Below are 14,110 nucleotides of genomic sequence, written 5' to 3' on the forward strand. Positions count from 1 at the left end.
GATGTCTCTATTTCTTTGGAGAATGTAATGTAGTGTGAAAGTCTATAGAATGATGCTGACAGCCTGTAATCTTGATACTTAGCAGTGCTGAAAGGAAATTGCTTGCAAAAGACTTGAAAGGAAGGTAAAATGTCTGTTATCGCCACTTACATACATTTAGTATAAATTATTTAATTGATGATATTGAAATAATACAGCATTACCCTTTCTAACAGGCTGGGTCAAAACTGATACCGGCTTCAAGACTCCTCTAACAGTAGCAACAGTATCAAAATCTGTATAAGACCAAAGAAGGTGAAAAGTATTGTTTGGAAATTACTCTTGGCTTTCTAATTTTTTTCCATGTGCCATCACTGTTTCAGAGTCACTTTATATTAGCATTGGGTCAAATACTGCTTTCATATATAGTATTTAGTAGAGCTCTGTGGACATAATTTGGATTATTCTGATTTTCTGTTCTTGTGTCAGAACACCCACTTTTGATTTCTGTGAGGGAAATATGTTGCCAAATCTAGTTGAGTAATACAGAATGAGAAGAAAAATGTAGGAGGAAGGGGTTGGGAATGTAATGGCAACAGGGGAGCTTGCTTTGTCTTAGTAAATGTGTAGGTAGGGAGGGATTCTAGATGTTAGTGGTAATGAAGTATGGAGCAAAGAAATAACCTTATTAGAGTACTAGTATATCCTTTTGGTTCTGGTTGTTCATGAGCCATGAACAATATTGGTACAATTCCAGTGGCATTAAAATCCTCACCTAACCCTCTGTAGGCTATTCCATTCATCTGACAATTAACTTCTCTCACTTAAAGGTGAGCAGTATTTTGCAGAATCAGTGGATCAGTTCTGTGTCTGAAAGTCAAGATACTTGACACAGTCAGTACTATGAGCCAGTGTAAGTTTGTTGTGCTTCAGTATTTCATTTGCCAAAAAGAAAAAGCCCTAAACCCATTGGATTTTAATAAGTGAAAAGCTATCTGTAAATGTCAACTATTACAATTTACCTGTGCAAGCAACTGCTGAAAATCTCTATGAATCATGCTGGAAATCGGTTTCCAACTCCTTTTGCTGCCTACCTATATCCTCCCACATTCAGCTGAAATTAGAAAAGTTATTATTCATGTTCCCTTTGTTAGGTGCTGTTGCTACTGCATATTTACTTTAACAGTGGCTTTACTTCAGCTTAAGATAAAGCAACTCCCTTTTGCATTGCCTGCAAAGCAGCTCACTGACACTTTTGGATTGCAATGTTGCGTTGTGTAAATGCTATTTATGTAAATGCTTTCCTCAGAAACTCCTCCTTCATGCTAATATAACAAACATGATTAATCAAAAACCTTTCCTTATGAACTGAGCCTCTTATTCTATTAGAAGTGAATCTGTTAAGACAAGCATGGCCAAAAACCCTCTAATGTGACAAGACTCTCTGGAAGAAAAGCCTCCTTTGTGCCAAAGTAATTCTAAAATAGCGTGCTAAGTATCTGGAATTGATCTACATTATTTTTAACGGGACTGTCTGAAACTGCCTTCATTTAAGTAGAACACTTCTGTTGTTATCTCAGGAGTGATACATGGCCTTTGTCATCTGGCAAAGAGTGGCATTTGCTCCTTGAGACAGTAAAAGCACTTGACCCTGCTTTGAAAGCAGCCCTACTGATCTGGCAAGTGGCCACAGCACCTTCCTTAAAAGCAGAGGAGAGCAGTGAGGCCTGTCACAAGCAGCCTGAAAGGCCCTTCTGGAAAAGCAAAGATCTGTGTAATTATTCCACTGCTGAATCAGTGCAGGAAGCAGAAGCCACATTAAAATTAAATCACTTGGTTCACATTACTTCCTGCGCTGCTCATAATGCAGCGTCAGAACGGAAGACCAACAAAATAAAGATGTCCCTCAGGATGCACATAAAGCTGCTTGGTAAAAGGGTCTCTTTTCTTCTGGAGAGGATTTAGGAAAGAAGGATTATTCACAAGAGTTAACTTTTGTATATGGCTGTCCTCTTCCAAGGTCTCTTGACTTCTTCAGTTCTCTGGAACATCAGCATGGAGGCAAGGTGTCACCTAGAAGCCAAGTAGAAGCTGGCTGTAAACAGACCAAGAAATCATGCAGAGAGAGAAGGAAGGAGATTCATTTGCTCACTTTGGTTAGAGAAGCCATGGTCTTGTCCTTGCTGTGAGGACTACAATAGTTCAGTCTTGTATGTGGCCCCGGGAAGAGCTGACACTTGGCTCTTGGAAATATGTTGTTGAGGAAGGCTCATCAGTAGCCAGCTCGCTCTCTTGCATGTACTCAAAGTTCCAGGAAAGGACCACTTGCAGCATATTACTTCTTAGGGTTTCTTGAGGTCTGAAATACCTCTGAACCTCATAACATGACCCAATGTCTTATTTCCCTGTCTTATGTCTAGGCTAGGATGTAAGTGCCCTGCTGGGAACTGGAAATAGCCTCAGTGCTTAGGTACTCTATTAGAGGTGCTGTTTACAGGCTGTTTGGGATATCCAAGAGTGATTACATGCATTACCTTCTTACATTAATAGATATCATACCCTATCCCCATTCTCTTCTAATGTCATCAGATAACATGAATTGCTGTGCTGATAAAAAGTGCAAAGGGCTGGGTTTCTTACCTTTTAATCAATTTCTCTCACAGATAACCTTCTATAGAGTTGGTGACTAACGCTGAAATTGCAAGAGTTTAGAAGTGGCTTTCAATCATATGCCGAGAAGTTAATAATTTGAACTTGCATTGCTGAGTGCTGTGCAGGAAGCTGAATGAGTTCACGTGAGTTTGAGAAACCACTGTTACAAACAACTCCCAGATCTGGTCAAAATATTCTCACTCCTGTCTGCTGGTGGCGTTAAAGGCCTTGCCCTCTTCACCCGCCCAAAAGAGACGAACTTCAGGGGAAATTTTTTCTTGAAAGCGACAACAAATGTCCACCTACTATTAAACTTTGCCACTTTTTTTGGAAGTACAGCTCTACTGTGCACTACGACATACAAAAAAAATTACTGTATTGCTAATTGTAAGTTACAGTAAGAGCAATTAAGTCTTCTGTGCATGACCTATAAAAAAACTAGGCATAAACGAAGAGCCTGTGTGTGAACATTTCCAGCTTCTGTGCTCTTTGAATTTTGCATCCAAATTTTGCAGCCTGGGCTCCTCTCCAAGTTTGACAAATGTTAATTAAAGAAAGAAGGAGTCGGGTGATGCGGCGCGGTCAATGCTGCAGTGTGCCCGCGGGGCAGCTGCACGCGCATGCGCACAGCCCCTCCCGGGGCGGCCGCCAGCGGCGGAACGAGGTGCCTGGGAAAGCCCTGGCCTGCTTCCTGCGGCCTCGCTGCTTGCCGTGGGCTTGGGCGTGGATTCCTGTTTTAGGGAATGGTTGGGTGATACCTGGCAAAAGCATGAAATAGCGCTCAGGAAAAGTTAATCAGTACTGGTGACGTCAAAGTAAACAGAGGATATGAGCACTGGCTTTTCTGCATGAATACTACTCATAGATAGGGACTTTCCATGGAAGGCTTGAGGTAGCAAAGGTTATTTTCATCTGCCATTTCCTCCTTTCAGTGTATTTTTTCATTCAGCAAATGCAATTACCAGGGCTTTCTCATGTATTAGCTAATACTTAGTTATTGCTCCAGGGCTTGGTGTTGCTGGAAATGTCTGTCTTTCAGCCTCCTAGTAACAGCCCTACCATTTTGCAATTATTCCCACGCAACACGGAACGAGCAGGGTTGAGAGCTTTTAATTGAGAGTAAGTAACGATTTGAATAATGCTAGTCTTTCACTTACTGCCTAGTTTTACTATGTTCTTTATCACCCCTGGTCTTAGGAGAGGCTCTATCTCACTATTCCATCCCAGAAGTAGCTGAGATGCTCACATGCCCTAACTACCTGTTGTAAAAATCAACAAAGGTGAATATTTTAAGGTCAGAAGGACAGAATAATTATTTCTAATAATATTCCTCTTGATAATGCACTAATTGCAATTGTTAATTCAAAAATATTTTCCTGTTTCTGTGGTTTTCAAAGGATGACAATACTTCAAACAACACCTTAGTGTTATTTTATAGCAACACAAAGACCTAAACTGTGAAGTGTAGGCATCTCCTGTACAGAAAGTTTCCCATCCCTCCTCTAGTTTTGGGGCAGAAGTTTCTCATTGTGTCTTGGTAGGGGGGCTCTTGTAAGGTTTTAGAGAGTTCTCCATATCCTTCTTCAGCATGGCTTGTCCATAAGCATTTTACCTCCTTTCAAAGAATCCATTTGGCAAAGAATACATGCCAGGAGTCAGATCAAAGGGGACAGACTGTTTGTGAAATTTTCCTGAAAACTAGTGCCAAAAAAATGGTGCAGAAGGTTTCAAAAGGTTTGACAGCATCTGTTGAACATTGTTTCCTTTGTTACAGGAGGTGCACAAGTTCCTGGTATGATGGCAGGAAGGATTTCTGCCAAGTTTATCAAATGCTGTCTAACGACAGTAAAAACAATGAAAATTCTGTGATCTTAAAAGTGTCACTCATTAATTTTGTACTGATTTGTCTAGCAGCCATCTCATTACAGACTTCTGTAGAGTGCCTGTAAACTCAAGTACAATGTTCTTGAAGATGTTCATCATGTTCAGCTATATAATATTGACAATGAAGAATAAAAAGTACTGTTCTGAGAAGACTTTTCCTGGGACAGAAGTGTATACTCTTGGTGTGGCAAGGTGCAGCAGGTTTGGAGGTTTTTTCCTATAAGTAGTCCAGTATACTGACTTTTGTGTTTGAATAAGAACATACCTGTTAGTATGTTCAGGTTTGTGAGAACGCTTATCAAAAAAAGGAATTGCAGGTAACTGTGCTAGAGAAGATAAACCACTGAAAGCTCAGTTTTCTCTCAGTTGTGAACAGGATTGATACACAGGTAACAAATTCATATGGATGGAATGAAAGAGCTTCCTTTAAAAAGCTCTTCTGTACCATCTTCCCTTATATGTAAAAAAAATGCCTTCACTTAGTTATATTCCATTTGTTGCTTCTAGTTGATCTTCATCCCTCTGAAGTGCACAGTGTACTCCTCTGTGACGATGTTTCCCTCCAAATAATTGGAAGTTTGACAACATGACCTGAACATAACAGATGTGGTCAGTCTATCTGAGCATATGCTAAGCTGAGTGGAACTGACATCTGTAGAGTGCCACCTGTGAGCAGGCACTGCTGACACTGATCCACTGTGGGTGTTACGAGATGAGAAGCAGGAAGCTGGTCCCACTTCCTGTCAGAGAAACCTCAGCTTCTACAGTGCTTAAGAAAACCTTGTCGGAGATTGTAGAAGGCTGAGCAGACTGAATTTACTAGTACAGCTACATACAGAGGGAAGGTGATCACCATCATGCTTGTCATCCTTCTGCTAAAAGCAGCTAATCAAAACTCAGCATCCCACTGATTGCTCTAATCAGGGGGAAGAGAAAGTGGTGAAGAAGCCAGGTGGTAACTTCTTTGCCTAGAGTGAATCCAACAAACAGCAGAATATAAAACACTGAACCTGCTCACAAATGCAAGTATTCTTCTCGAATTGATCTCTTGACTAGTTTTTGGGGTCGGGCTAAACATTCTGAGTAAGGATTGGCTTTCCTACCTCACCTGTGTTTTTTCAGATTTCTCTATATGCAATAACCTTTATGCATGAAGGCTCAGAATTTTGGATGGATCCCTTATCTCTGCCTGGAGGACAGACATTTTTATATTGCACCTTTCAAAACCACCTGCTTCTGGAAAAAACTTCCTTTTTATGTGCACCACGAAGAGTTGTGTTGATATCCAGAGTTTCAAAGCAGTTTAACTTGACCTTTACCAGTATAAGGTTTGGCTAGAAGGAAGGAACCTTTCATTTGTGAAAAAAAGTTGTTCTCTCCAGTGGTGGAAGAAAAGAAGAAATGGAAGAAGACATGGCCAGGCAATGTATCTTCTAGAAAGCTGTAATATTCCCTGGGGACCCCAGATTTTTATCCTGTGCGTACATATTATGGGGTGTCCCTGAACACCTGAATTCGCCATTCCTGATTTTAGCAGAGTGACCCCAACATAAAGCATCAGGAATATAGCAATGAGCAAGACCCATAGCATACAGAAAGGTCTTTCAGTGCCCAACAGTAACTAAGCCTGCATTTGAGATGAAACACGCCATTTATTTTTTAGTGACTTGGAATACAAAATACCAGTTTATCAGTGTGAGGGACCTTCTGATAACCAGCAGATAAAGCTTCACTGTGATGCAGAAAATGCAGTAACGATAAAGGGTTATGAAGTCTTTTTATGACAATCCATCCTGTATTTCATCCTAAAAAATGCTGATAGCTCCTTTTCACTGTGTCTTAAGTGTGCCAGCTCCATTATACAGATCCCAATCTTTAAACCATGCTTTGGCAAATGTATCCTTTGTGGCACTTGTGTGATCAATTATGCTTTACTCAGTGCCATGATTGTTTACAGCACACCACAGTCTTCCACTACGTGAAGACACATTTATTACAGACAATGGTGCCAGTGCTGATCTGTTCTTATTGGCCATTTCAAAACAAAAGCCAGACAAAAAGGCATCTGTTTTCAGTGGCTGGTCAGGTTAGTACTGGAAGTCTCTTCTTGGTGCTTTTCACCCTATGTTGGAATACAGCTGCCAGCACTCAGGGGCCCCTTGCACTGAGGACCACCTCCCTAGAAGAGCTGTGGTGGACTCAGGCTAATTCTAGCACTGACCTGCCTTTCACAAGCTGTTCAGACAAATCTTCACACTGAGTCATTAGAGCCCTACAAATGGTTTATACAGTTAAAACATCCAAGAGTGTCAAAACGAGTCATATTTTTAAGTGACAATTGCTATTTTGAGTAACTGTTTTGCATTACACTTAGCAGGACATGCAGGAAACAGCAGTGTTTAAGCTTTCCTGCTGCTTGTGGTTCCTAGCATGTGACCAGCCAGGGCATTTATATCACTGAGCCACACCTTGCTCTTACCCAGAAATCATATTCCCAGGCATACATGTCACCCTATCAGGAGGGAGTGACTTTGGGTTTGTACAAAAAGTTATTTCAGGCAAAGAATGGCATTGCCTTCAGTGGCCAGCCTGACTTGCAGACCATACACTCTCTGCCTTGGAGGGAGCTGAAAATGGAACTGAGACCCTATGAGTATCTGCAACAGTACCAGTGTGCAGAGGGAAGATAAGCAAGGTTAAGGACATAGTAGTTGTGATCATTCCCCTGGAAGACAAAAGCTGGTGAACACAAACAGTTGGACATGCACATGCAGAGAGACAATTCCAGAAATAGTAAGGCTGCAACATGGGAAAAGTCATCAGTAGGTGGAGGAGCATGTTTCTGTGATGCAGAGGGGCAGAAGGGATTTCTGCATTTGCAGAGAAAGCCAGCAAGGAAGCAAAAAAGCACTGGAATGAGCATATTTGCTATGAGTGAAAAGTGAGAGAAAAGCACACAATAGGAAAAAGGTGCAGCTCATTGAAAGAAAGAGGTTAAAAAGAGGTATTGAGGGTGGGGAGGACAGACTGGTAAGATATTGAAGTTCTCTACAGCCTTAACCTAAACTAACACAAGTCACAGGACATTCCCACCAGCCTGTGTACACGAACAAACACCCCAAGCAAACAAACCTGTTTACCACAGCTACCTTGGGTGTCCAAAAGCCGTAAGAAGAAACGAAATAAAGAGAGGAGAAAAAACGGGGGGGAGTTAAAAGGTTAGGTGAGGACAAGAGTCTAAGCCACTTCAGAAACAGATACACAAGCAAAGGAAATTCTAAACGGAAGAAGAGGAAGGGGGGAGGAGTAGGAAGGCAGAGACCAGTGAGCTGAGTATGCAGGAATAGTGCTGGTTTCCACATAAACCTCCTTTGTTAGCAGCTCTTCCAGTTCTGGTCTCTGAATAGCTGGAGCAGTTCCCACTGTTCTGCAGGGAGATAGTGCATTATTTGCTGCAGCCACCATGAAACAGTTAAGCGCAGTGTAAACTCTTGCAGTAGTACAAGCAAGGCCCTACTTGTAACAGTTACAAGCCTTGTTTGGCTACAGCCTTGAGAAGAAAGGGGAAAATTTCTTAAAGTACCCTCTTCCAGGGCGCTGTTTTCCCCTCTTGCTTTGTTTTTCTTTCTCTTTGGAGATGAGCTACATTTAACTGCTGCTAATTGGTAGATAACAGGATTTAATTATTTAATGTTGCCTGTTTGGTATAATTTTCACAAGTAATAGGGAAATTTCAAAGAATACTAAAGCTGTTTTAGTGGTTTTTCAGTTGACCAGTAGTACCTCCAGTGGAGTTCCTGTTGAACACTTCCCTTTATTTCCTGTTTGCAAGTTCATATTTTGTGTCAAAGGGCAGAACCCACAATTATCACTTCAGGCAGGTTTAAAGACAGTTATAGTGAAATAAAACTTAGTTGAAAAAAGCATCTGTTGGAGATCTGCTCCTTGAAGAGAGCCATAAGCTAAATTTAAAGTTGCCTCATATAACTCAGAAAATGAATTTCATCCTTGTTTTTTCTTTGCCCCTACTCCAAACTGAAGACTTGTTGGTTGAAAATAGTCATGTGTAACCAAATTCAGGTGGAAAAATGACCACATGAGGAGGCCAAAATGCTGTACAAACCAGTAGCAGAGTTCCACTAGGGTTCAGCTGGAGTGCTGCCTATGTCCCTGGCATCCTGCCCCAGAGTCACAGACCAACCATATGTCTGTGTGCCCTGGGCATGGGCCAGTCTGCTTGGGAAGACTCCTATCTCCACAGAGACCCACCAAGCTGGAGACGGCAGTGCTTCGTGGACTGCCTACGCTGGCTCTGAAAGCCTCGGCAGCCCCAGCTCCAAGAGCTGCTCGGCTGTACAGGCAGGCGTTGGGATGAAGCCTGTCTGGAGATGGAGCACTCTGCCAGACAGTTACAGTGGGAAAAAGCAAACATATGGCCCTGGGACTCCAGCTTTCCTGCTGGGATAAGCTGAGCTAACGAGAAGCTGCTGTGGGTGTGTCCAGCTGCCCATGTTGTTTCCTCATCTGCACATTTCTATCACTTCCCTGCACGAGTTGCCAATGCACAGCAGTGTGATGAGCAGGAACAGCTCCCAGATCAGGCTGAAAACTAATCTGGTAGGAGCCCCCTGTGCCCACCCACCCCATGCAGTCGGCTCAGCAGCCCCTTGGGAAGACACAGAATGGGAAACAGAGGAAAGGAAAGCAGTGGGGAATTTTCTGTTGGCAGTGCACAACCAGCTTGCACTGGCGGTCTGGCTGCTGCCTGCAATGCCAGTGTGTGATTCTCCATTAGCCATTATTGGGTCCTACCAGTACTGAAGAGTTCCACCATGCAGGCAGGCAAACAGTACATAATAACTAAAACTAGAAGACTGTGCTAGTTATTCCAGTACTTAGTTTTTCTTACATTTGAATTTATTCTTGAGAGGTTCTGTTAGAGAAACAATTAAATGATCCTACCTCTACCTCATAAAAGCTTTTTGTTTCAAGACAGAATAGATTCCTTTCTGGCCACTTCCCTCTGGATTCTCATGAATATAATTTTGAAAGACCTTCATGGCTAAATTAAATATTGGGGAAAAGAATGGCAGAATGCCGGCCACTTTATCTCATACTACTATAATAATAATGCCAGCCACTTTATCTCATACTATTATAATAATAAAGATCTTGTATAATATCATTACCCTTTTATACTCATTTTGGCCTTTTCCCTGTTGTCTTGGGACATCTCCTTTGTCATTCACTGATTTTATTCTTAATAATAGCACTGCACTGAAGCACAGGATAGGCTGAGGCTCATGCACATAACCACACAAGAAGTCAGAGCAATCACATTCACCCACAGTGCTTTTCCGTGTAATATCTGTTGTCTTCAGTGCAAGTTGCATCTCTTCTCTCTCTCCATTGGGGGCTCTAATATATGCAGAAAATGGGAGCTCAGGGAGTCTGAGATAAAATAGACTGGAAGCTGAGGACCCAAGAAAGTAAGAACTATTGCATATGTTTGCCCTTGTCCCCAGGCACCCACATTTGGGCACTGTCAACACAGAACATGGGGCCAAACTGCTTTTAGGGCAGACCCAGCACAGCCAGTTCATATATTCTACAGTACCTGAATTTGGCTCCAGGAAGTACTAAAAATTAAACCCCAAATCTCACGGAGTTCTTACCATTGACTGAAGCTTTGCAGTTAGCAAACTACACATCATCACAAATCATGTTGCACACTCACTGGGGAAACATTCCTCAGTTCTGTTTCCCTGTTCAAACAGCTTCATGTGCTACTCATAATGCTCTATAGAAATGGCATACATGACATTACACACACATAAAAAGTCTCTAAAAAAATTAAACACTTGCTAGTCTTGTGGGGACATTGTGCTGAAAGTGGTGTATCCATCAAAAGAAAACCAATTCCATTTCATGCAAGCTTATCAAAAAAACATACACAATATGCAACCATTTCACAGCTGCCAAAAGAGATCAGTCTAATTTCTTTTTTTAGCTAGAAGGGGAAATTTAACCAGGCAAAGCTGTTGGAAGCCAAGAAGACTATTTAAAAAAAAAAAAAAAAAGTAAGCAGAAACCATCCACAATTTCATCCAAGGGCAGAAGAGTTTGTCAGTGAAATCAAGCACTTGGCCAAGTGACATAGTTGTGACATTAATGTGGCTGCACATGAGGCATGTCAACTAGTGAATTTTTTGGTGGACGGTCTGTAATCCTGAGAACTAAACCTGGAGAAAACATTTTGTGCAGTTCTGTTTCTGGTGTTTCTCTGTCCTTATCTCTCCCATCCTCCCTCCTCTCTATCCCCTTCTTGTCCCTCTCCCTTACAACAACTGGTTGCGTGCTAAAAATATTTTTCTTTGTGTCTCTGCAAGTACCATTAGATCCAAGCATCTCTCTTGGAATTTGAGGCTATCATCTGTTCACATGTACTGGGTAGTCAGCAACTTCCACAAGACAACCATTCTCCTCACCCAGCTTTCATTTGCTTAAAAACATCTCAGGAATTCTTACGAATTGTTTAAGTGTTTTAAATTAGCACCGAGAGAAGCCCTCTCACTTGCCTCCCCAGTTGCAGCCAACCTGAATTTGGGTGCATTAAGAATAAAATCAATGAATGCCAATCTGCATGCCATTAGAAACCACTCAGGCCAAAGAAAGGCCAGATGTTAAAATAATTTGCAAAAAATGACTACTGAAAAAAAGAGACTGTGTGTAGGGTGGCTGGATTATCCTGCCCAGTTGGAAACAGAGAGTTGCTGAACCAAGATAGAGGGAGGACCCCCAGTGATGGGGTTGTCCAGCCTGGAGAAAAGAAGGCTCCAGGGAGCCCCTACAGCAGCCTCCCAGTACCTAAGGGGACCTGCAAGAGAGCTGGAAAGGGACTTTTGACAAGGGGAGGTAGTGATAGGACGAGGGGGAACGGCTTTAAACTGAAAGAGAGATTTGCATGAGATGTTAGGAAGAAATTACTAACTGTGAGGGTGGTGAGACACTGGAACAGGCTGCTCAGAGAAGCTGTGGATGCCCCATCCCTGGAAGTGTTGAAGGCCAGGTTGGGTGGGGTTTTGAGCAATGTGGTCTAGTGGAGGCTGTCCTTGCATGTGGCAGGGGTGTGGTGGGAATTGGAACTAGATGATCTTTAAGGTCCCTTCCAACCCAAACCATTCTATGATTCTAAGGGCTGCACAGTCCTTGCCTGGGCTCCACTAGGAAGCTGAGTGAAGAGAGCATGGACTCCTCCCAGGGATGGCATGTGAGCTGTCACATGAAAGGTGGTTCCAGAGATATACCTAGGAATCAAAACTTTTCTGTTCTCTGGGAGAGGGCAGTTAATGACTTACTCCAGGAATAAGTGATCCATGTTCAGCGGTGGATCGCCATGCAAGTAGCCCTTATAGACACTATGGGAATGTGCTTACATTTTTCTGTGTTTGTGGTGCAGTCACGCTTCAGGCCCTCGTGGCTTCCAGTCACTTAATTATCCTCTTGGGACCTCAGTTACTGCCTCTCAGTGGGCCGATATGTCCCCGTCTTGATAATCCTCAGATGAAGGCACTGATATTATAATTACTACAGTACCATCGTGCTGCAAATGGACTGCCTGTGCGTGGTTACCTACCACTGATTTAATCCATGGGCATAACAGTGTTCTCTGTGTTTTTGCAGCCTGGCTCTTCAAAGGAAGACCTTTTGTTTCTATCCAGGATGATAAATGGGTTTAGCTCTATTTTCTTAGAGGGAAGCTTATGTGATTGTACTGTCTGTCATCTGTCTACACCGATAAGTTTTTAACTGCCACAGCCAATTATAATTATTTCCAAAGAAAAGAACTGCCAGAGGCAGACATCTCCATGATAATTATATTTCTATGGATTTTGTGAAAGACAGCAGCAGACTGGGTTGGGGCTAAGGAGGAGGAGGGAGAGGACAAAGCACAAGACCACAGTGAGAGTGTGCCATGTCAGGGAAGTCTGGGAGGCCTCAGCTGATCCTCAGCCCATCCTGGCTGAAGGCAGCCAGCCAACCAGTCTGCAGCACTGGAGAGTCAGTGGGCACCTGATCTCTCCCCAGACATCTCACAAAACATACCGTTCTTGCTCATGGGTGTGATTTCATAGGGGACATCACTGTGGCTGCGGCTGCTGTGGTGCAGAGGGAGAATAGGCACAGCCCTTCTTTCTGCTGGCTGTGATGCAGGGATCTTGTGTTGATGCAGGCAGTGGCACTGTGTTGCCCTGGGCCTGTACTTGCAGGCTGCAGAACCTGGGTGGTGGCTGGGCTGGGCTGGTAGGTGCCCCCAGGCAGGACAGACAGGCAAAGTGCAAGGCGCGGTCAGCATGTGCTCCATGCTGAGACTAATTGAACATAATGGGTGCACTGCTAACAAAGACTCGTGGTGTGGGGGACAGTGTGTTCTCTGTGCTCACAGACCTGCCAGCCACTAATGAAAGCTGCTAAGGCCAGCTTTGTAAATGCATTTAGGTGACTGAGCCAGATATTTGAAGACAGGTAGAACCTAATTCTCTCTGACATCAAAGGGACTCTGACTTGCACTGCATGGGAAATCATGTCTTTAAACAGCTTTAAAGGTATGAACATTTCTCCTTAAATATTTTAGAAGAATTGACCCTCTCTCTGAATGGATCTTGCCTGAAATGAGAGGTTTCTAGAACCCTTGAGAACCGAAAAACTTAGCTGAACCATTCCCTGGAATGATACATACTGCTTCACCATTACAGGATGTTCTTGGAAGGAGCAAAATGCCTAAGGTGAAAGCAGATCACCATCTTCACTGCCTAGCTGCCATGACATGTAATTCCTTTTGGCTTGTCAATAACCTGGTCCAGTTCTCCAGGTTTCACGTAAGTGGAGGGCAGCTGCAGGTAACCCCCCGGTCGCTCTACTCAGCTGTCTCAGCTGTGGCCTGCAGCTGGTGTTCAGTGACCTGGAACACAAATCTGTGTTCAGAAGCCCTCCTGGCAGCAGAGTTTCACAGGCTGGAGTTTCACCCCCCACTAAATCACTAATGTCACTAAGTTGCCTGATGAATCCCAGCAGCTACAGCCGCAGGTGAAGAAAGGAAATGCAAAAAAATGCATTAAAACACACAACAAGAGTAGAAGGAAAGTAAGCGAAGAAGGGGGAGGGTGGGAGCATGAAAGAAGCACTGTTTCCCTAAAATAGTTTGTTTTGAAATGGAGTACAAATGACTGCATTTTAGCCCTACCAAACAGCTGTGAAAGGTTAACATTTCTTCACAGCATTGCTTTATTTTTGCCTAGGTCTTCAGCAACTATTACTCAATTCAGGCTTTGGCCCTTGGGAACTTATTTAATGTGCAAGTGCTTAGAAGGCCATTAATATTTATAAATGTCACTTGAATTCCATTTTTACTTTCTTACCCAGGCAGGAGCACTTGTAAAAAGAAAATACTGTTGCTTTTCTTTTCTTTATTTTAAAATTTTTCCTCTGTGTTTTTGTTGGTTTCATTTTTGGTTTTTTTTTAGAACTGTAGTAAGTTCAGGGTTGAGGCTGTTCTAAAAATGTCATATTCTATAGAGCTGTGATATATAGTTTT

Source organism: Corvus kubaryi, unplaced genomic scaffold (genome assembly GCF_017639235.1).
Source record: "Corvus kubaryi isolate FWS band 111438036 unplaced genomic scaffold, C.kubaryi_AGA036_p1.0 37341, whole genome shotgun sequence".
Classification (NCBI taxonomy): domain Eukaryota; kingdom Metazoa; phylum Chordata; class Aves; order Passeriformes; family Corvidae; genus Corvus; species Corvus kubaryi.